Below are 22,681 nucleotides of genomic sequence, written 5' to 3'. Positions count from 1 at the left end.
CCACCTTTATCAGGTTTACAAATGCGTAAACTATGCAGTTTCACAAAATCTAACAGTAATTTTTCCTCCTTACATGTGTCATTAGTTCTAAGGTGGCACAACTTGTCCCTTAGATCAAGTTCACACATGTTTTCAAAGCAATGGATTAATGGGTGTAAGGGAGGATTAAATAAACTAGGGACCCTGAAAGGGTTGACGTGTATTATTACTAGGTGCATTATTACTTCCATTATTGGACTCAAAAATCATGTTGAAGTTTAACTTTCGTGTGAATAATTTAATGTCTATAATAGTCCCCACTAAATCCGTCTTACGTTGAGGGACATAAGTATACCCTTTAGACAAAAAATCAGCCAATTCACTAGGTATAGGCACAGAAGAAAAGTTGTATATTTTAAAATCACCCAAATGGTTAGTAGAAATAACAGGTCTAGGATTCAGATCACCAAAGTTAATAGAGTTCTCATCCAGGAATTCAACCGGAGAAGGAACCAAATTCGTCAGGGGATAGGTACAAAAAGTATCTAAGTCAGCATGCACAAGACCCATCTCTAAATAGGGAGGGGGGGCATAGTTGCTGACAGTCCTGAATGTTACAGTCTCTGTTGGTTTCATTTCTGTTGATAACCCTTGTGTGTTGACTGATAATTGTTCCTTTTCTTCGGTATGGCACCTGGGTGGTTGGCATGGTAAAAAACCTGCTGCTGGTCTGAACGCAAGGAGGTGTTATTAACATTAGAATTAGATTGCAACCTCCGGTTTTGTAGCCTCTCACTTCTCCTTACCACTTGTTCGGGTTGTGTGTCTTCAAATGTGTCCAAGTCCCAAATGTTATTGTCAATAGGTGCGCTAGAATTTGAATTTGTAGAGCCAGTTGCTCAACATTCCTCCTCCCCGTTTTGAAACTAACTCTAATTCTAATCGTGGGGCTATCGCAACAACCGGAGAACACCTACAAAGTCTGGCTGCTCACATGGACACAGAGAGTAACCCTGTGCTGCATGAATCCTATGAGAACGCTAATGCTCAGTCGCTTAGGAACTCCTTTAACGGAGCTCCTTCCTTGAGTTCTTGGTTAACCGAGGATTTTGTGTTTTTGAGACACAATGACGGCACAGCGGACATTAGGAATACCAATCAAGGTGTCCAACATGAGGTAAACAATAATTCACTTTCTGATAAACTGAAACTTTTTGATAAATTTCTTCTCAAAATTAAAAAGCTCAAACTAGAAATTTCCTATTTTAGGGAATGTATCGAATGTAAGGTGATACCTAAGGGCCTCAGACACTTTCAATTTCCAACTGGTCTAATTCCCAACTCTGACTTTCATAAAGATTTGGTCAATTTATTTGACCAACATGGGTTCGAACTCCTACATGTAATGATAAAGCATTACTTAATTTGGGTTGAGCAACTAACTCTAGAAATTTCAGAGTTGGATAAACTTATTAATGCACATGAGGAATTCCCAAGGTATAAATACGACTACAATAGATGCTTTAGTAGTATTGAACAGTACTTGAACAAACTCAAGTTGAATAAAATAAAAAAATTAGAGCGTGACCTTAAAGCCTATGAACAAGGGGTAGCATACCCTCCCCCTGCACAGTCACAAGTTTGGCAACCTAACATTATTAATGATCATGGCTCTACAAATTCAAATTCTAGGGCACCTATTGACAATAACATTCGGGACTTGGACACATTTGAAGACACACAACCCGAACAAGTGGTAAGGAGAAGTGAGAGGCTACAAAACCGGAGGTTGCAATCTAATTCTAATGTTAATAACACCTCCTTGCGTTCAGACCAGCAGCAGGTTTTTTACCATGCCAACCACCCAGGTGCCATACCGAAGAAAAGGAACAATTATCAGTCAACACACAAGGGTTATCAACAGAAACGAAACCAACAGAGACTGTAACATTCAGGACTGTCAGCAACTATGCCCCCCCTCCCCATTTAGAGATGGGTCTTGTGCATGCTGACTTAGATACTTTTTGTACCTATCCCCTGACGAATTTGGTTCCTTCTCCGGTTGAATTCCTGGATGAGAACTCTATTAACTTTGGTGATCTGAATCCTAGACCTGTTATTTCTACTAACCATTTGGGTGATTTTAAAATATACAACTTTTCTTCTGTGCCTATACCTAGTGAATTGGCTGATTTTTTGTCTAAAGGGTATACTTATGTCCCTCAACGTAAGACGGATTTAGTGGGGACTATTATAGACATTAAATTATTCACACGAAAGTTAAACTTCAACATGATTTTTGAGTCCAATAATGGAAGTAATAATGCACCTAGTAATAATACACATGTCAACCCTTTCAGGGTCCCTAGTTTATTTAATCCTCCCTTACACCCATTAATCCATTGCTTTGAAAACATGTGTGAACTTGATCTAAGGGACAAGTTGTGCCACCTTAGAACTAATGACACATGTAAGGAGGAAAAATTACTGTTAGATTTTGTGAAACTGCATAGTTTACGCATTTGTAAACCTGATAAAGGTGGGGGAGTGGTGGTCTTTGACAATGTTGACTATTACGATAGAATGTTAGATTTACTTGCTGATGATGCATACAGTGTTAGCTCTAAGTCTGATGTCAACAAAGCATATCGTAATATTCAAAACAACTTAGACGAGATGCATTTAGAGGGTAGACTAAACCAAGAACAACACAAATATTTGACTACCTTATTTCCAAGATTCCCCTGTCTTTTTGGGATCCCTAAGATCCACAAGGATCTCTCTAATCCCCCAATGCGACCATTAGTTGACGGAAGAGGCTCTCCCACCTATGCATGTGCAAAAATTGTTGACACAATCTTACAGAAATACTTGCAGGACGAAGAACAAATCTGCAGGGATTCGTGGTCCTTCTTAGCCAAAATTGGAGAATGCACATTTAACAACAATTTCAACTTCTTGACAATAGATGTCAAGGATTTGTACACTTGCATTCCCCTAGAAACTGCATTGGAGTGGGTGGCTTTTTTTCTTACTAGTAAGAATGCTCCACCAGATGAAATTTCACTAGTAATAGAACTTACTGATTTGGTATTATTTAATAATTACTTTATGCTAGGTGAGAATTTTTACCTTCAAAAAACAGGTGTGGCCATGGGGTCACCCTGTGGGGCCAGTTTGGCTAATATTGTTATGGCGCATTGGGAAAAGGAGAAAATTTTGAGCAACCATGCCCTCATGTCTAAGATCAGGTATTATACTCGCTACCTGGATGACATATTTATATTATTGGAGGGCAATCAAGAAGATGGTAGGCTCATCCTAGATTTCTTTAACACGTCTACGGACTTTCTGTCCTTTACTTCAAACTTTGGGACAGACGCCATAGCATTCTTGGACATCTGGTTAGCTAAAAACCAGGAGTTGAATGGTTATGTTGCTACTATTTATAGGAAGCCTACCAACTCAAACTCCTTTCTTCACTTTAGTAGCTGCCATCCCCACCACCAAAAACGGTCAGTTGTTAAGGGACAGCTCGTTAGAGCAGCCCGGATGGTTAGCCTGGATGAGGATTTTATGGCTGAATGTGAGAAATTAAAGAACATGTTTACACACAGAGGGTATCCAACTGGATTGCTTGAAGGTTTGGTTAAGGAGGTGATCAATAAGAGAAGGAATGGTACTTATCAAGCCATTCTTAGTGTTGCCCCACATCCTTCAACTGATAATGTTGTTGTACCTACTCGGATTGTATGTCTCGAACCAGATGCTTGTTTTAAAAATAGACTAATTTTGACATATAGCATCAACAGTCACCTCATCTTGGACATTATTAATAAAAACTGGAATATTTTTCGTACCAATAGCACAGTGATGGGCAGAGTAGGCGATAACCCCGGTGTTACATATAGGAGAGGTAAAAATTTAAAAGCACTACTAGAACTACCTACAAGTAATTTAACACGAACACCAGGCATGTTCAAATGCCAAAATTGTAACCAATGTAGACACATTAATGAATCAAACAGATTCACTATTAATCATACTAGTTTTGACCTCCACTGTAGATGCACCTGTAACTCTAGGATGGTGGTCTACCTCGCCCAGTGTCAAAAATGTGAAGGTTTTTATATTGGCAAGACAGAGCGTAAACTAAAAGAGCGTATTTATGAACACCAATACGCCATTAGTAAAGGCAAATTAGAAAATGCTCTTGCCAAACATATTAGCCAAGAAAATGACCATTATTTTAGATTTATGGTGATAGACCAGATACTTGAGAGTAAAAGGGGAGCTCCTACACACCTTTTGTTGGAATTGTCTGAGTTACGCTGGCAAATTAGGTTAAATGCTTATGTAATACCAGGGCTGAATGATAGCTGCTCTATTAGCAGCCTTTTAAAACTTAAAAACCTTATTAGATAACTAATTTCCTGAGATGACGTTTTATGTTTTTATGATAAATACTTATTAATGTATTTTGACTTGCTTTTTACCCTGTTTTGGTTAATCAGCTAGGGAGACTAAAGTCTTTGGTATAAGACTGTTTTACTTTGAATTACTACTAGTTTTTAACAGCCTGTGTTAGGTAATTTATTTTAATTGCTCATATTAGTTTGTCCCTATTTGATTGGTTATTCTTGACCAGCTAAGTATATTAAGCTTTTTTAATTGTAAGTTACTCTTGTCTGAAGAAGTCTGCAGATGCTGGCAGACGAAAAGCGCTTCATTGTACTTGATTAAAGACTGTCCTGTTTACTGCCTATACTGTTTTTGCTTTCGTTGATAGCAGGTTCATAGTTACTAGGTATCTTCGCCAAAAAGGAGTGCAGCATCCACCACTTTTGCAACACAGTACAGTATCAGCAATGCATCTATCTACTGTGGGAGTAGAACCCACAGCTTTCTGCATCAAAAGCAAGTATACTACCTGTTGTGCTATTAACAACGCAAGCAGACTCAGCATAAGCAGCACTAAACTTTTTCTCCCCTGCAGCTCTCAGCTCCTTGTAAAATCTACTCACTCAGTTGTATCTCTGAACTTTGCAGCACAAAGAAATCTGGAAAAAGCCAACGTTTATTGTGGGGGTGACAAAAGCCCAAAAACCAGGGACACATTTTAAACATTGCTTGTATAATGTTGGAAAGTTTCTAGAATAAAATGTTGTGCTACCACCATACATTTCACTGCCAAGCCTTAAACCCAGGACCCTGTGCAAAACAGTCAAAGCAACATACACAATGCCATATCAGCTGTTTTGTGAAAGAGGAAGACGGAAACTTAAATGGCTACCATTTAGTGAATTCAGTTCTCACCATAGCACAGCTGTCAACCTCTTAGCACAAAACACCTGAACAAAGCCAATAATGGATGAATACAGCCCCCAAACATTCAGTGAATTCAGTTCTTACCATAGCTCTCAGCCACTTAGCAAAGAAAACTCGGACAAAGCCAGTAATGGGGGAATATAGCCCCCAAACATATTCAGTGAATTCAGTTCCTACCATAGCTCTCAACCTTAGCACAAAATCTGGATGAAGCCAATAATGGGGGAATACAATCCCAAAAATAGGGACAAATTTCAAATATCCATCTTATACACTTAGAAAATTGCTAGAATAAAAGCTTTCGTGTTACCATGCACTTTCTGAAGAATATGAAGTCTGATATTCAAATGCGTGTCATTTTTAACATTTGTTAACCAGGAAAGTCTGACTTGGAACAAAAGCTAATTTTTAGCACAGGCCCAGGGAGAAACACTCCAGACAGACACATGTCTTTGTAAGATGGGAGGACATTAGAGGAAACAAAAACAGGGAGGGCATACAGACTCCACACAGAAGGTAAGGCACCCCAGCCAAGAGTCAAACCAGAGAACATGTAGCTGTCAGACAACAATGCTACCCCTCCACCAATGCACTACTGGCTTTGCAAGGACACAAAAATACAGAAACCACAGATTTTATGAGGAACAGAAGAAGTATGATGGAAAAATCTGCAACATTTTTACAAATGGTGGTGGGTAGGGAATTCAGGCTCTTGTCACCTGGGCCCAAGGTACAGGGTTCAAGCCTTATTCTCTACCCACCACCATGTAGCACCTGGGGCATTTCACACACACACACACACACACACACACACACACACACACACACACACACACACACACACACACACACACACACACACACACACACACACACACACACACACACACACACACACACACACACACACACACACACACACACACACACACTACCTGGGCCAGGTCTGTTGCAGCACTAAATCCTTCTACAGCAGGTCTGTTTGTTGCTGCACTAACAGCTTTGTTTGTTGCAGCACTAACAGCTTTGTTTGTTGCAGCACTAACAGCTTTGTTTGTTGCAGCACTAACAGCTTTGTTTGTTGCAGCACTAACAGCTTTGTTTGTTGGAGCACTACAAGCCCGCGAGATGTCCTTCCCTGACGAGACTCCCAGCCTGCCAACGTTGCAGTCTGATCCCTTTCTAGTGACAGTCTATGCAGTTACAACTGCATAGACCTCTGGGATCTCTGCACTTGAATCCCTCTTAATCTGGACTGCTGCCTAGAAAGTCTGCGCATGCTCCAGACTGTCTCAGCAGCAGTCTGGATATTGGAAATGCTACTTGCGATAATTTTTTATTTTATTTTCTTTGTATTTTATTATTTTATTTTACTTTCTTTCTTTTTTTTATAGCTGGGGGACTGCAGTCCGGCAGTCCAATAGCACGGGCCGCCCCTGCGCATGCTCCTACTGCTCAGCCCCCATCCCAGGCACCTCCAGGGCTGTGCAGGTGCAGTTGTGACTGCCCATGGGTGGGGACCTTGGCCCCATTGTTTCCATTTGGGGACTCATGGGCTTCCACTTTCCAAACACCACTCCCCATCCAAGGTGCTTACCCACCACATGTGTCATATACAACCCCTGTATGCTGTCTTGTCTGTCTTCCAACCCAACCTATCTCCCCAAATATACCTACTATCCTTCCCCAACATACCAATCTCACCTTCACAAACAAGGGCAATGTGTTCCCAACATGGATTTCACCCCAGACATAACTGTCCATTTCGCACCCGCTTACTACTGTGTATATATATATATATATATATATATATATATATATATATATATATATATATATATATTTATATGTGTGTGTGTATAGATATGTGTGATGTTTTCTTATACATATAGTGCAGCACTGTCATTAAGCAGTAGGGGAAATGTATTTATATATATATATATATATATATATATATATATATATGTGTGTGTGTGTGTGTGTGTGTGTGTGTGTGTGTGTGTGTAAGTGTGTGCATGTGTGGTTGCGCGTGTGTTTGTATATATCTAGACATCCATGTATATATATATATATATATATATATATATATATATATATATATATATATATGTGTGTGTGTGTGTGTGTATACATATATATCTATATATATCTATATATATATATATATATATATATGTGTGTGTGTGTGTGCATATATATATATATATATATATATATATATATATATATATATATATATATATATTGATTACATATATATATATATGGAGTTCATTCAAACATCAGGTCCACAATCTCTAACTCTCCTTCCTCCACAGCTGCACTGTTCTGCCTTGCTACAAAACAGACAGGTGTCACATGTGGACACAGCCTAACATTAGGGTGGTATATATAGGGACATATTGCAGGTAAGCCTATTACAAACCTTTGACGTTTGTGTGTGATACATTTCATGTTAATATGACTGTCCTGCAGGTGGTGAGGTCTGTAACTCATGTGTCTATCATAACTTCATTACTTCCACCACCAGCTATTTGCCGCACTAATATACATGTCTTGAGGTACAGAACACACACCCTGATGGCTTGCATCTTGTCATTCAGTGCTGATCGGCACAGTTGACAGGTATGGCCCACTGCCCACAGGCCCAGATGCTATGTCCATAGCAGTTGTTCAGCAGGACATCATTACAACAAGAACTCTTGATGGCACATATAAATCTTTCCACATCATCTATCCCATTATTACAGTCCAAGTACTACATTCAGTTACATGCATATATGTTTCACATACCTGTTGTAGTATTGTCCTCTCTTCTAGGTACACTTTTATGTATCCCTGTGTTATATATTTTTGTTTTTGTTTGGTTTCTAGTTTTAGTTATTTGTTTATTTATTTTATCTCTCTCTCTCTCTCCCCTACAGGGATTGAGCTGCTTTGAATAGGTTGCAGCATGGATTTTGTAGGTGATGTTCATGATCAGGTAATGGCCTCTGCACCAATCAGTGTTCACCACTTGCTAATTGCATGCAGCTAGCTGTGTAGTACTTCCAATTACCACTGTAATGGCAACCCACTACTATAAATTACTACATGTGGGAGTTGTCCCTTTACTTTTCCTGTGTTGAAGACATCCTTCCTGTGTGTGGGCAGCAGTGCTACAGACAGCAGGTAGCAATACCTCTTACAACAGGACTTGCAGACACAGGCCAACAACATATTTGTATAAGGTTCAATACCTATGGACAGTATGAGTATTGTTGTCATATGCATTGTATACCGCTAGTTTTACAGCATTTGTGTGCACATGGTAGTTTTGCATGGAATGCAGACTGTATGCATAGCTCACAACTGTGAGCCTTTCCACATGATGGCCAGAGGACTGGCTGTTATGTTTTGTTTGTTCACCCCACAAGTCTTGTCTCTGATATATCAGTGGCATTCTGTCTGTTGAGTGCTATCAGTACATGGCTACATCCATTTTGTTTCTGACTTCATAATCCTGAGTAAGGGTATGTTGCAACCAATCCTGTAACACCAGCAACGTTCACAGTGTATAACAACAATAATGAAAATATGGCCCTGTGTTCCAGCCTCTGTCCTCCACCTATATACCAGGCTTTGTCCGTATGCCATGCATTAAGAGGTTGTTAAGTAGTGGCCTATCATTATGTAGTGCTGGCATTCCTGTTCTCATTCCAGTGATGTTGTGGACTCCCACACATATTGTGGGGTAGGGTCCATATATATGAGGACTACAGCTGGACAAACCATGTGTGATCTTGTACAGTCCAGAGGTCATTGTATGTAACACTGTTATATGCCTATGTAAGTCATTCTATGAAGGAGGTGTATGCACCATTTTTAACCTAGGCTGTTACAACATGTGAGGGATATCAATAGTAAGACACATGAAGGTATATGGTTGTACATTTTCATACATTTCACCATGGAAACACTGGTGGGTTAGTGCTTCCTGTCTTAAAGACAGTTCTGTTTGTCAATGTGATAGTGATGTTTTAAGTTAAGCATTGTTATTTAACAGATACATTTTCATTGTGACAACGTAATTATTTCCCCTCTAGGGCTTGAGTACAGAGTGTAAATGGAGGCTGTTGAACTACATCTGTAATTAATTAGTGTTGATTGATTCTTATCTTCCAGACCCGTGTTTCTTTACTGTTGTACTACTTGAAGGCCTTGGACTGGACAGCAACATATGTTATGCTTTCAGATTACTGTATCAAATGTTTTGTTTGAGAGTTGCATTACTCAGTTATTATAGTTATTATATATTATTATTATATATTTCAAACACATAACTGATATATGAAATGGCATATACAACTGAAATAGTACACAAATAAACATTTCTATGTATGCAAACTTGTGTGTGGTATATCCTTTGACATGTCTGTGGGTATATGTTTCATGCAATAATTGTCTTTTGTATGAAAGAATCAAACACTGGCCATTTTAAAAGGTGACAATTGAAGGAATACTCACTGTTTGATATGCTGTGCACCCTTTAAATATATATCTTCTTATACATATCTATAAGTAGTAATATATGTATATGTGTGTATGTGTGTGTATGTGTGTGTGTATATATATATATATATATATATATATATATATATATATATATATATATATATATATATATTTATACAACGACCCCCCATTAATATTCCAAAATGTGCACGCTGATTAGTCAGCATGCACGTTGTAAATCAGAGTTATAGTAATGGAAAAAGGTCCGGTCGCCCGGACTTTTTCCATTAGTATCTTTTTTTTTTTTTTTTTAATACAGCAACGGAGAACGCAAGATCTCCGTTGCTTTTTACAACCTGTCTCGCTATGTTTAACATAGCGAGACAGCTTTAAAAAAAAAGCAACGGAGCATCTCTGTTGCTTTTTTTAAAGCTGTCTCGCTATGTTAAACCCATTTAACATAGCTCGACGCTTTTAAAAAGCAATGGAGATCTTGCTTTCTCCGTTGCTTTTTTCAAAACTGTCTCGCAATGTTAAATGGGTTTAACATAGCGAGACAGCTTTAAAAAAAGCAACAGAGATTCTCCGTTGCTTTTTTAAAGCTGTCTCGCTATGTTAAACTCCTTTAACATAGCGAGACGATTTGTAAAAAGCAATGGAGATCTTGCTTTCTCCGTTGCTTTTGCCCTCAGCTCTGATGTACTGCAAAAGTATATGCATGTGCAGTACATCAGAACTGCCGCAGAATACCAGATAGCTGTGGAAGGGCAGCAAGGAGGGATTATACAATGCCATTTTTTAAGAAAAGCAATTATTTTTTTTCTTAAATAATGTCATTGTATAACAGCAATAACCCACTTCTGGGTGTAGGTAATGCTGGATTTACCCATGGTTGTCTTTGTTTGGTCACTCGGGCTTCTCCCTCGTGACCAAACCACACCAACCGTGGGTAAATCCAGCATTACCCACACCCAGGCGTGAGTTATTGCTATAATATATATATATATGTATATATATATATATATATATATATATATATATATATATATATATATGCGTGTGTCTGTGTGTGTGTGTGTGTGTGTGTGTGTGTGTGTGTGTGTATATATGAATCATTGGAATGTTTACTGCTTCCACATTGTACATTCAAAATGGTAGACAGACTGTTCTGCATGATATGTTATTGATATCATCCTGACGTCATACAGCTGAGATGGATTACTGTTTACTTGTTGTGGCTATGTTGTGTAGTGTCCGGGGTATGAGACTTGCAAGTGCTGGTTACTATGTTGCAAGGTAGATCTGTTCAGCTGTGGAGGGGGATGATATCAATAATAACAAGAGGTACTTATTCTGCGACCCCTCTCCCCCATTAACAGTGCCTTTGGTCATATATTTATTTGTTGTGTTTTTTATCTATCTACATATATATATATATATATATATATATATATATATATATATATATATATATATATATATACACACACACACACACACACACATATATATAAATATATATAGATATCAATATATATCTAATATATATATACATACATACATACATACATACAGACATCTACATATATAAATATATTTCCCCTACTGTTCAATGACTGTGCTGGATGATATGGTTGAGAAAACCTCATATTTATTTACATCTGAAATGGCTTAGTGGTAAATCACTTTGGCTATATTGTACAGGATCCTGTGTTTAAGACTTGCAAAAGGTGCTTATTTTGTTGCTGGGCAGAAAAGGAGCTGATGGAGACAGAGTGATTAAAACACTTTAAAGCAGTTGTAAGTGGGTTTGCACAGGTTTGAGAAGAGCTAAGCAACACTTATGTGAGCTTAGCTTTTCTTATGCCTGCTTACGGCCACATAAACCTGCTCTAATTTCTAATAAAGAAAAGAAAAAAGGGAGATAGGAAAGTGGTGAATTTGGGGCAAGCAGGAGGACAAACAAGAGGAGAAACAGGCAGGGATGTGCAGGATGGGTGTAGGAAAGGACAATAGCTCTGTATTTCTTTGTCAGCAATAGCTGCTTTCAGTGTGGGCAATTAGAATTTGGAGCCTCACATCCTACAGGGAGGTGTGTGGGCATCATACAATACAGATGACTGGTAGGGTTAGATTGTGTGATGAGTACATGTCTCAGGGCGAAATGCAGAGCTATGTATGAGACGTGATTTTTTTTGTGAGAGAGATGCCCTTTTTTTTTATGTGAGAGTGGGATGTTAAGAAACGATTATTGCTAAGTGTAGTGAGGGATGTTTGGTAGGAGAGATTGCATTTGCAGACAGACAAGACAGCAGATGGGGACAGTGTATGACACATGAGGGTTAAATACCTTGATGGGGATGGTGGTTGGGAATCTGAGGCCCATGAGCCCCCCAGATGTTAGTAGTGGCACTGATGTGCCCACCCAATGGCAGTCACCACTACGCATTCACAGCCTGGAAGGTGGCTGTGCTGGGGGCTGGGCTGGAGGGGTCACCTGCCCCTCTAATTGCAACAGCCTGCCTGCCTCCTGGTGTAGGTGGTCATCCAGCTCCATCTGGAGGACAATGCGCACCATGCCACAGACCTCGCCCCAAGTGACAACGTCCTCACCGCACCCACTTGCAGGGGGGTGAGCCCCATCCCCTGCATTGGTTCCACCCAAGGGTAGTGCAGGACAAACAGATGAGGGAGGCCTGGGTTGGGTCCCAGACATGCTGGGACCCGGTACCTCAGCCAGGTGGGGTGGGAGAGCCAGATCCACTGGGATCTGCCTTCCCATATGTGCTATGGTGTGGAAATTAACAATGAATATTTGTTAGTCATGTACAACACATTACAGCATTAGTCAAAACAGCATGCATGGATATTCCCATTTACCCAAAACAGTGCAATTATAACAGTACCATAGCAAACAGATCCCATGCATATATGGAATGGCATTCAGGGTTACAACAGCATGCCAGTTAGTGGTATGTCAGGCAGACAATAAGATGATTATTCAACAGGGAATATTAGTATGCACACAGTTTAAACAATGATAAAGCAAATGGAACACCATTCCTAACAGTAGAGGTTTGTTTAGGAACATACCCATGTTGGTTTCACTGTGATGGTTGGATTAGTTGAGTGGTGGGGGAAGGGAACAGATTCAATTGACAACTGCTATCAAGTATATTTGTCAGTACACTACTATTCACTACTCTACATTCTGACCACACTTGCAATCTACCTGGGCCATGGGGCTGCTACAGCACACCAGCAGTTGTAGATATCAACAGAGCAATTGTACCCTTATTTTAGTTATACACATCAGACCTGTCTCTAGACCAATTTCTTTACCTGTAGGCCTGTGCAGATGAACTGTGTGTACATTATATTGCTGTTTCTGCACATATTTCAGATTCACATATAAGTTGCAGGCCCTGGAGTGTGTGTTGTGCCTTTCACATACATCTACTGTGACCAGACCTCTCAACCAATTGGGGACAAATTTCAACAGAATCAGGGGCAAGTCAAGAAAAAATCAGGGATAATCAGGGACACTTTTAAAATATTAGTGCTATTAACTTGAAACATTGACAGAATCAGATAATATGAATTAATACACATTTTCTGAGGTAAAAGAAGTTTATAACTCTTAATTATTGTCATTATTCATTAAGTGTAATTCACCATCTTTCCTCCAAAAGTCACTAGTTTTAGGAGGGATTAAGAGGGACAGAGTTAAAATTTAAGTCAAAATCAGGGACGTCCCTGAAAATCAGGGACAGTTGTGAGGTATGACTGTGACATTCTCTGTGCGCAGGTTTATTGGCAGCTGGGGAAACTGTCCATGACAGCATGACACTTGAGGGGCTTTTCTAGGCCAGACTGCAGAGTGTGGATGTCTAGCTTGCATCTATTTGTAGGACTGGGGCTGATCAACACAGCAATTGTACACCTTTCATAGTTATACACATTATGCTAGTATTAGTATTTCTACTCAGATTTCTTTACCAGTGTACCCTGTAGGGAAAATGTATGTGTTGCAGTACATTATTATTTCTATTCAGATTGCAGTTTACAACTGTAGAACCAGACTGAGATGTTAGTGGCGGTCCCGGGATTCGAACCGTGCTGTGTGTGCAAAAGTGAACTATAGGCCTAGTCCTTATCAGACTGAGCTACTGGGAAGGTGGTTTAGGCTGCTTGTGACATTTCCATCTAGTACATATTTTTGTGCACAGTACTTTTATTATGACATTGCAGTATTTGTTTCCCATTTTCAGTAAAAATTATGCATACACAACAGACATTGGTGTCACTGTTTGTGAAATGTGCACATTAGCTGGATTGCACATTTGATTGTTTTACAACTACATACTGCAATTTAGATCCCTGAGTACACAGTGTAGGTTTTAAGTCTGCACCTGTTAGCCTTATACATTTCTCAGTACATTCACAGCTACATACGGCTGAAATTAAAAGGTTAACAAAGGACAATGCTGACAGGCAAACAAGTGAAACACATTCTGATGGGAATATGAATTGTTGCTTTTTTCCAGTTATTTGACATGCCCATTCTAAAGTATGCAGGCAAGCAGTGCTAAATCAGTTCACCTCAGTTAATGCATTCTGCAGGACATACACATTTCTAGTTATCAGGTACAAGTAAGATGACACACACCATGTTTGAGATCACCTTTATTAGTTTTGACATACATATCTGTGTACAACTCAGAAATCCACAATTACTATTTCTGCATGATCTGCACAGGGGAATGCTTTTCATTTCTAACTGTTACAGTAGCCCTGACATGGCACTTTCTTGGCAGGTTCACTCAGACACTCTCATACATATTCTAATAGTCCTCTCCTGCATATTGTACCTTGTTTGCTACTGATATCTGTATTACACAGCAGCTGGGAATACTCCATTGTAACACTGGCAGCCTGGCACAGGCATTTATTCCTGACTTTTACAGCACAGTTATATATACAGGCAGTACTACCATTACTATAATTTAGATTTTTTGCTGCTAATAGTAGCAGGTATTCTGTACTCACCATACTGCCAATGCAGCTGAGCCAGTCACTGGGCATGAGCCTACACATTCTGGGACCTCTCCGCAGCAGCTGTATGGGGAGATATCACACACATTAATCACACTTGCACAGTCACAAGTTGAACTTTTTCCATACTTAGAGATACATCAGACTGCATACTTACAGACAGGTGGGACAAGGTGCGCTTGGGCTTCTTGAATCCACTGGTCCAAGAGTGCACCCCTCCTCCACTTCAGGTCATTATGGTGATGATGTACCTGCTCACCAGTCCAAGGTATGCCAGTGGCACTGGTGAGATCATGTGCAAGCTGGTCCCAAGCCTCAACTTTGTACTGTGAGCCCTGGTACTGGCCCTGCAGCAGCCTGCCATCATGATTTTTAACTAGGAGCCCAACCATGACCCTGGACTCCTGGATGCCCTAATGTTGTACTTGGAAGTGAGCACCTTCACCAATACCAGACATTATGGTCCTGCTGTGTGCAATCCCAAATGGTTATGGCTGTATTCCCACCTGTGCGGTTTAAATAGGGCAGTTTTCCCACACTTTTTCTTGACTGGCCAGTTTTAATATGCTGCACTATGCTTAGCTCCACGCAAATCCACATAGCAATGCATACACCAGCTAAGCAGAGCTGACAGCAGGTAAGCTATGCTTACACTAGCAAAGCATTGCTTAAATCTATTTTTTTTCATTACATTTATAACGTATTCTTTACATTTATATTTTACATATTGCCACCCCTACTGTGCTGTACGTGAGCCATATGATTGACATCTATCATTCAAATTCCTTAAAAGTTTATTAAATAATTTGGCGGGGGGGGGGATGTTCGAACCAAGCATGCTCTACCATGGCAGTACCACTACACTACAGCAGCTTGATGATGCTTTCATCACAGTAGCACTTGTCTATCATTTTCAGGATTTCAGCCAGGCTAAGCCTAGTGGCACGCCGCGCAAACAAGCTACTCTGTGCTTAAACTTCAGATTTATTTCATGGAAAAAAAATACTATTGCATGTTTTTATTTTTATTCCTCTCCTCTTGCCCTACTGCGTCCATGCATGTAGGGCAAGAGTGCATAGATTTGGGGGTGTGCACTTGAAGGCTGCTGCCTTTTAGGTGTTTCTGTTTTATATTTTTTTCAGGCTACTTGTGTGCAATAATAGGTTCATAGGTTCATAGGTTCATAGGTAGGTACTAGGCTATTGGCCCTAGGGCCTATACAAGCCTAGCCAAAGAATGTACCCTGGCTTTTGCCACCCAATAAAATTCTTTTCCTGTGCCCCTGTTGAGCAGAGCCATAGAAGTGATCCCTGGGGTAAATTTCCCATTTCCCATCCAATCATCAAGATTTCTCTTGAAGAGTGCTAATGAGGAGCTCTGTTTGACATAGATAGGTAGTCTGTTCCAGAGTATGGGAAGTCTCTGGGACAGGAATCTATCCCTCCAGCATGTTCTGTTTATTGTGGTGACAAGGTTTAGGTCCCCAGAGCATGTAGCTCGGAGGGATTGGGATTTCTTTAAGTGGAGCATGTCCAACAGCTCTGGGTTTGACATAGCTTTGTATGTTAGGCAGAGATCTGGTTGGAGGCAATGGTGAAGCAGAGCATGACAGAAACCTCAGTAAAGTTCCAGACAGAACACATGAAGTGAATTTAAAGCTCAATCCTCTGAAGTGCAAATTCAGATTATTAGAAGGTACTTATGTAGGTCATTTATTTACCAGTACAGGCTTATGACCAGATACTTCCAAGCAAGCAGCCATTCCTGAGATGCCTGCTCCAGACAATATCCAAGCCTTACAGCGTTTTCTTGGTATGGTTAAGTATTTGTGCAAATTTATCCCTGATTTTAGTGAGTTATCAGCAACTTTAAGAAAGTTGAGATGCAAAATGTTGCACGGTCATGGTTAGACCACCAGAGAGCATTTGATGACTTCAAACAGTAAATTGCTAACCCACCTACTTTAAGATACTATGATGTCCACAAACCAGTAGTTCTTTCCTGTGATGCTTCAAAGTTCAGTCTTGGTGCAGTTATTCTTCAAGACGGCAGACCTGTTGCCTATGAATCTGGAACTCTTACCCAAACTGAGATGCAGTATGCCCAAATTGAAAAGGAATTTTTGGAAATTGTGTTTGCATGTTTGAAGTCCCATGATTATATTTATGGCCTAGCTATCCAGATAAAAACTGACCATTAACCTCTAGTTACTATTTTAAAGAAGCCTATTCATTCCACTCCAGCAAGACTACAAAGAATGATGCTCAAATTGCAAATGTATAATTTCAAAATGGTCTATACAATAGGTATACATCTTTATCTGGCTGATACCTTATCCAAATCACCCAGAAATACTACAGAAAAGATTGATGAAGAGAATTTTGACTTTGATGTCATGGAAGTGTGTAATATTTCTACCACAAGACTTGATGAGCTTAGAGATCATACAGAGACTAATCCAATTTTTCAAAAGCTCCACCACTTCATCAATGTAAGATGACCATCAAAGCAATCCTGTATACCACCAGAAGTCCAACCTTATTTTCCATATAGAGATGAGATGCTGATGAAAGATGGTATAATTTTCAAAGTTCAAAAATTTGTTGTTCCTACTTCCTTACAACATGAATACATTCAGAATTTGCATCGTGTCCACCCAGGTTCTAATTCTACCAAAAGAAGGGTGAGAGGACTAGTATTTTGGCCTTCTCTAGCAACAAGACACTGATAAAGTGCTTTCTTCTTGTTCAGTGTGCAACAGTACTAAGCCACATTTGCAAAAAAAGCCAGTTCAGCTAAGCCAACTTCCTGAACTATCTTGGTCAACAGCAGCAACTGACATGTATGAGTGGAACAGTCAGCATTACTTAGTGTTGGTAAACTTTTATTCATGCTGGTTTGAGATCGATTTGCTACCTAACTTAACATCCATTGTTGATATTACTACGATGAAACATCATTTCTCAGTGCGTGGTAGTCCACAAAATTTTTTTTCTGCCAATGGTTCTCAGTTTACCAGTTAATTGTTTTAGAGATTTGCTAAAGAGTGGGACTTTATCCATGTTACTAGCAGTCCTGAATATCCACAGTTAAACAGTCTTGCTGAATGTGCAGTACAGAGTGCAAAGCAATTACTGGAGAGGTCAAAGTGGGACAATACTGATATATTCTTGAATTTACTCAATCTCAGAAATATACCCCATAAGAATCTACTTGGCTCACCTGCTCAGATACTTCTATCTAGGCAAACCAGAAAAACCTTGCCTATCAGTTCTAGTTTGTTGGTGTGTAATGCCAAAAACAACAGAGCAATCAAAGCCCAACTTTTTAAGAAGCATTCTTCTCAGAAGTCCAGCTATGATAAAACAAGCAGATTTCTTCATTCGTTAAAAGAAGGAGAGACTGTGAGGATACAAACAGCAAAAGGCTTTGATCAAAATGGTCAAGGTATATGTACCGAGCTGAGATCCAACTTAATGGAATCTGAGGGTACAGAGTACAGGAGAAACAGCAGACATCATTTTCCTATATCAGAAATGATATCATAGTATTGTACCTGTGATACAGACTCTAGATCTCAGAGCAACCCTGACAATGTTCATACCAATGAACATGTCTCAGTATCCATTCCCATTCCTGATGATGTCCCAGATGCCCCAAAGTTGAACATTCCTTGAAGGGAATCCCTGTTGCTAGATCCAATTCTGACTTCTATGTTACACATTCAGGTCATATTTCCATACCTAGTGTAAAATACACAGCAACTGGGATATAATGTTTTATGTGTCTAATTGTGTATGATTGCATGTCAAATAACTAGTTCTGTATAACTGCATGTCAAAATATCATTTCTGTAAATTGCATGTCACTGAATACTGTCATTTCATATAAGGACTATTTATCAAAGAGGGAGGATGTAGATCTTTCTGTTTTTCCATCAATACCCTGGACTATTGGTGTTCAGACTTGGGGATTTTAACTGATATAATGCTAGGGGCTGCTGTAGGTCTGCTACATCTGTATGTGCTAGAGGCTGAAGTCAGTGCTGCTGGTACTGCTGACAATAAGCCTAGGCTGAGAAGGAGAAAAAGTGTTCAGGCCCAAGGTAACTTTCTAGGGACTACATGAGCTGGAGACTGTAGAGCGCTACAGGGTGGACAGGGACATACTACAAGAATTCACTGAGCTTGGCCACCCCCAATTCAGAGCCAGAGCCAAGAGAGGGGAACCCACCCCAGTAGAAACAAAGGCATGTGTATCCCTTAGGATACTAGCTACAGGTACTTTTCAAAGACCAACTGGAGACATGATGGAGGTGTCACAGGCATCTGCATCCAGGATTCTCCACCAGTTCCTGGATGATATGCTACCACATGCCAGTGAACACATATATTTTCCCCTTGCACCAGAGGCCAGGGCCAGCAATATACAACAGTTCTGCCACATAACACACTACCCTGCTGTACTGGGTGTCATAAATTGTACCCATGCACACATCAAGGCACCACATGGTGAGCAGGGTAGAATCTACGTTAACCAAAAGGGTAACACTCTATCAACTCCCAGGTCATGTGCAAAGCCTAGGTTTGTTTGTTTGTTTGTGTCTTTTGGCTTTTCCCGGTTAGGGGTCACCACAGCGGAACTCCGGTCTGCTAATGGTTGGCAGTAGATTTTTTTTACGTACTGGCTTGCCAGGCCTAACGCACAACCTTCAATGAAGGAACGCCCATTCATGCATGTTGCCACACAGAAGATGCTCTAACTGAGAATCGAATGGGCAACATCTAACTGTGAGGCGACAATGCTACCGCAGCACCACCACTGCAGTATATGCATGTGAAAAGCCTAGGTTATTATCCTAAATGTGTGTGCTGGCTGCCCTGGCAGTTATCACAACTCCTATATCTGACACATCATACCTGTACAAGATGTTTACTAGGGGGGACATCCCACATAGCCATTTAATGGGGGATGCTGGCTATGCCCTGGAACCACGGATGATGACACCCATCAGAAATGCATATACACCCACAGAAGAATGCCATAATGAGGCAGATGCACCAACTAGAATCATCATAGACCATGTGTTTGGGCTGTTTAAGTCATGGTTCTGGTGCCTAGATATATTTGGTGGAGCCCTGCAGTATTCTCCAGCCACATGTGCACATATATTCGCAGTATGTGCTATGCTACACAATATGATCCTGTGGAAACAGCTGCAGTAGGATCAGCAAAGAGATGGGATACACAGCCCCCCCTACCAGTGCCTAGGTCACCACAGCCACAGTCACAGGAGGGCTTGGAGGAGGAACCCCCTGCTGATGTCCCTGTAGGCAGATGTAGGCATGCTCAGTAGATCCTGTCTTTGGGAAACAGGCAACACATAGTGCATTCACAAACAACCTAGGGACTGATACCTTACTCCTACTCACATACAAAAATTAAAAATGATGGCAGGCAACCCACACATCCTGTACCTACTCATGCATTGACTGTGCACTGCTTGCATCTGACAGAGTCAGCCCTGAAATACGGTTGTGTCAGCCACTGCATTTGCAAGGTAAGTCGGTAACCTACATAGTACTCATAAGGGTGGTTATGATATGGCATTGTATGCATGGATGTGATACATTATGCAAGTAAATATAGTGGGCAACTTGGACAGAAATTACATCCACATGAGACTACAGATACCCATTCCACTATCATGTTTTCATGACTATTCACTAGGCCTCATGCATGGAATATTCATGCAGTCCTATTGCAACAGATTACTGGTACATCAGTCAAGGGAGATGTTAGACAGTAGGGTGACATAATTAGCTATTATGTATCCCAGCAGAACATGTGGTTGTGTTCCACCAACCCCAACACACCAGTGTTCTCTTGTAACTGTTCTAACAGAAACTCCTCAGTGGTATTTCAGCATTCCAGGCAGTCTCAGGACAGTAACATAAAAATTGATCAGACATTGTATATCTTACTTACAGCAGTAATAACAATATAAGTACTTATGCAGTTGATTGAGTGATTAATGATCACTGTCTTTCAAGCAACTCATGTGGCTCAAAGGTGTAGGGCAATTAGCTTGTGTAGTGGTGTTTGTGGTTCTAATATAACAATAACCACTTATTTTGGATGTGAGGTATTATTACTTTGTGTTTTACAGACTGTCAGTCTGTGTGTGGTGTAACATTATTAACCTTTATCACATATTAATTACATCACACAATTAAACAAAGCCGTATCCAAGTTCAGTGATGTGCAGCACTGCAGAAACAGGGACAGATGTCATTTATTGTAACACACAAATCCTGGCCTGGAATACATGTAGATATGGGCTGGAGTCAGTTTATAACTAGTGGAAATCCCATCGGGCATGCTCATACACTTAGTTAAGCAGAGTGCACGTCTGTTGCTCCCTGCTCAAAATGACATGTTATATATAGATATGTCTACAGATACATACATATATGTATACATATCTGTCTGTCAGTATCTCATTCTCCCTATAGATGTGTATATATATATATATATATATATATATATATATATATATATATATATATATATATATGTGTGTGTGTGTGTGTGTGTGTGTGTGTATATATATATATATATATATATATATATATATATATATATATATATATATATATATATATACCTATATATAGGGACATGTGCGAGTGTTGTAAATACTGTGATAAGTAATGTGTGAGACTTGATAGGTAGGGGTTACAATCTCACTCCACCCCCACGTGGTGTGTGTGTGTGTGCATCTGCTTCCAAAACAAATGGGAATTCCACACTTACTTCCAAATTTCAATAGTTCTGCACTTTTTGGCCTTTGCAGGTGATTTCCAGCCTCCAAACCCCTGTCTTCCACAAGGCCTGCTGGGGTCATGTACCTTAAGACTACCAACTGCCATAATAATGCAAAATTCATCTGTGACGCATGCTATAAATACTGTGTAAGACTAGGTAGGTAGGGGTTCTAGTCTCATTCCAGCACACTTGTTGTGTTTGTGTGTGCACATCTCCCTGCAAATTAAATATGATCACCACACTGCCTTAGAAAGAGGTAGGGTTTTGTAGTATTTTGATTGTAGCAGGTGGCGTGCACCTCCAAAGTCCTGATCACAACAAGGCCTGCTGATGTCATCTACCATAACATTACCTAAAGAGATGTTAATAGCACACTTGTGCTGTGATGCTTGCGTTAAGTACTATGTTCTGTAGTGTGTGCCATTAGATAGGTAGGAATTCTAATCTAAGCAAAACGAATCAACCACAAAGGGTAAAGTGCCTCGAGCAAAATGTAGTTTCAAAATCTAGATAACCTTTTCTTGAGGCACAACATGACAATAAGAAGCTTGACCTTTTATTAAACACACTAAACTACAGAACAAAACAATAAAACATCCAGTAAGCACTTTCACATTCTCTCAAATGCTTCATCTGACAGTCAAACAACCAGACAGCACACTGGATGTTGTGTGACATGATGTGGGAACACAGACATGTGTTCTGGTTACATAAATGTACAGTATGACATATGTAGGACATGTGTGCGTACAAACACTTTGGCCAAAGGTGGCCTCCCCTCTCTAGTACACCTTAGATCCAGGTCATGCAGATGTGCACCATCAAGCTGTTGAAGGTCAGGCTGCATGAATTCCTGTGAAATTGTCACCTAACAGGAATCACTGCCACTGTGGTGTTTGCTTGAGCAACCTTGGATGTCTTTGTTACCGGACATTGAGCATCATATTGTGATGCTGCAGCTTTGCTCCAACTCACCATCTGATCAGTAGCTTAGTAA

Source organism: Protopterus annectens, chromosome 5.part0 (genome assembly GCF_019279795.1).
Source record: "Protopterus annectens isolate FY-2018-M chromosome 5.part0, PAN1.0, whole genome shotgun sequence".
Taxonomy (NCBI): domain Eukaryota; kingdom Metazoa; phylum Chordata; order Ceratodontiformes; family Protopteridae; genus Protopterus; species Protopterus annectens.
This window is presented reverse-complemented; position numbering follows the sequence as displayed.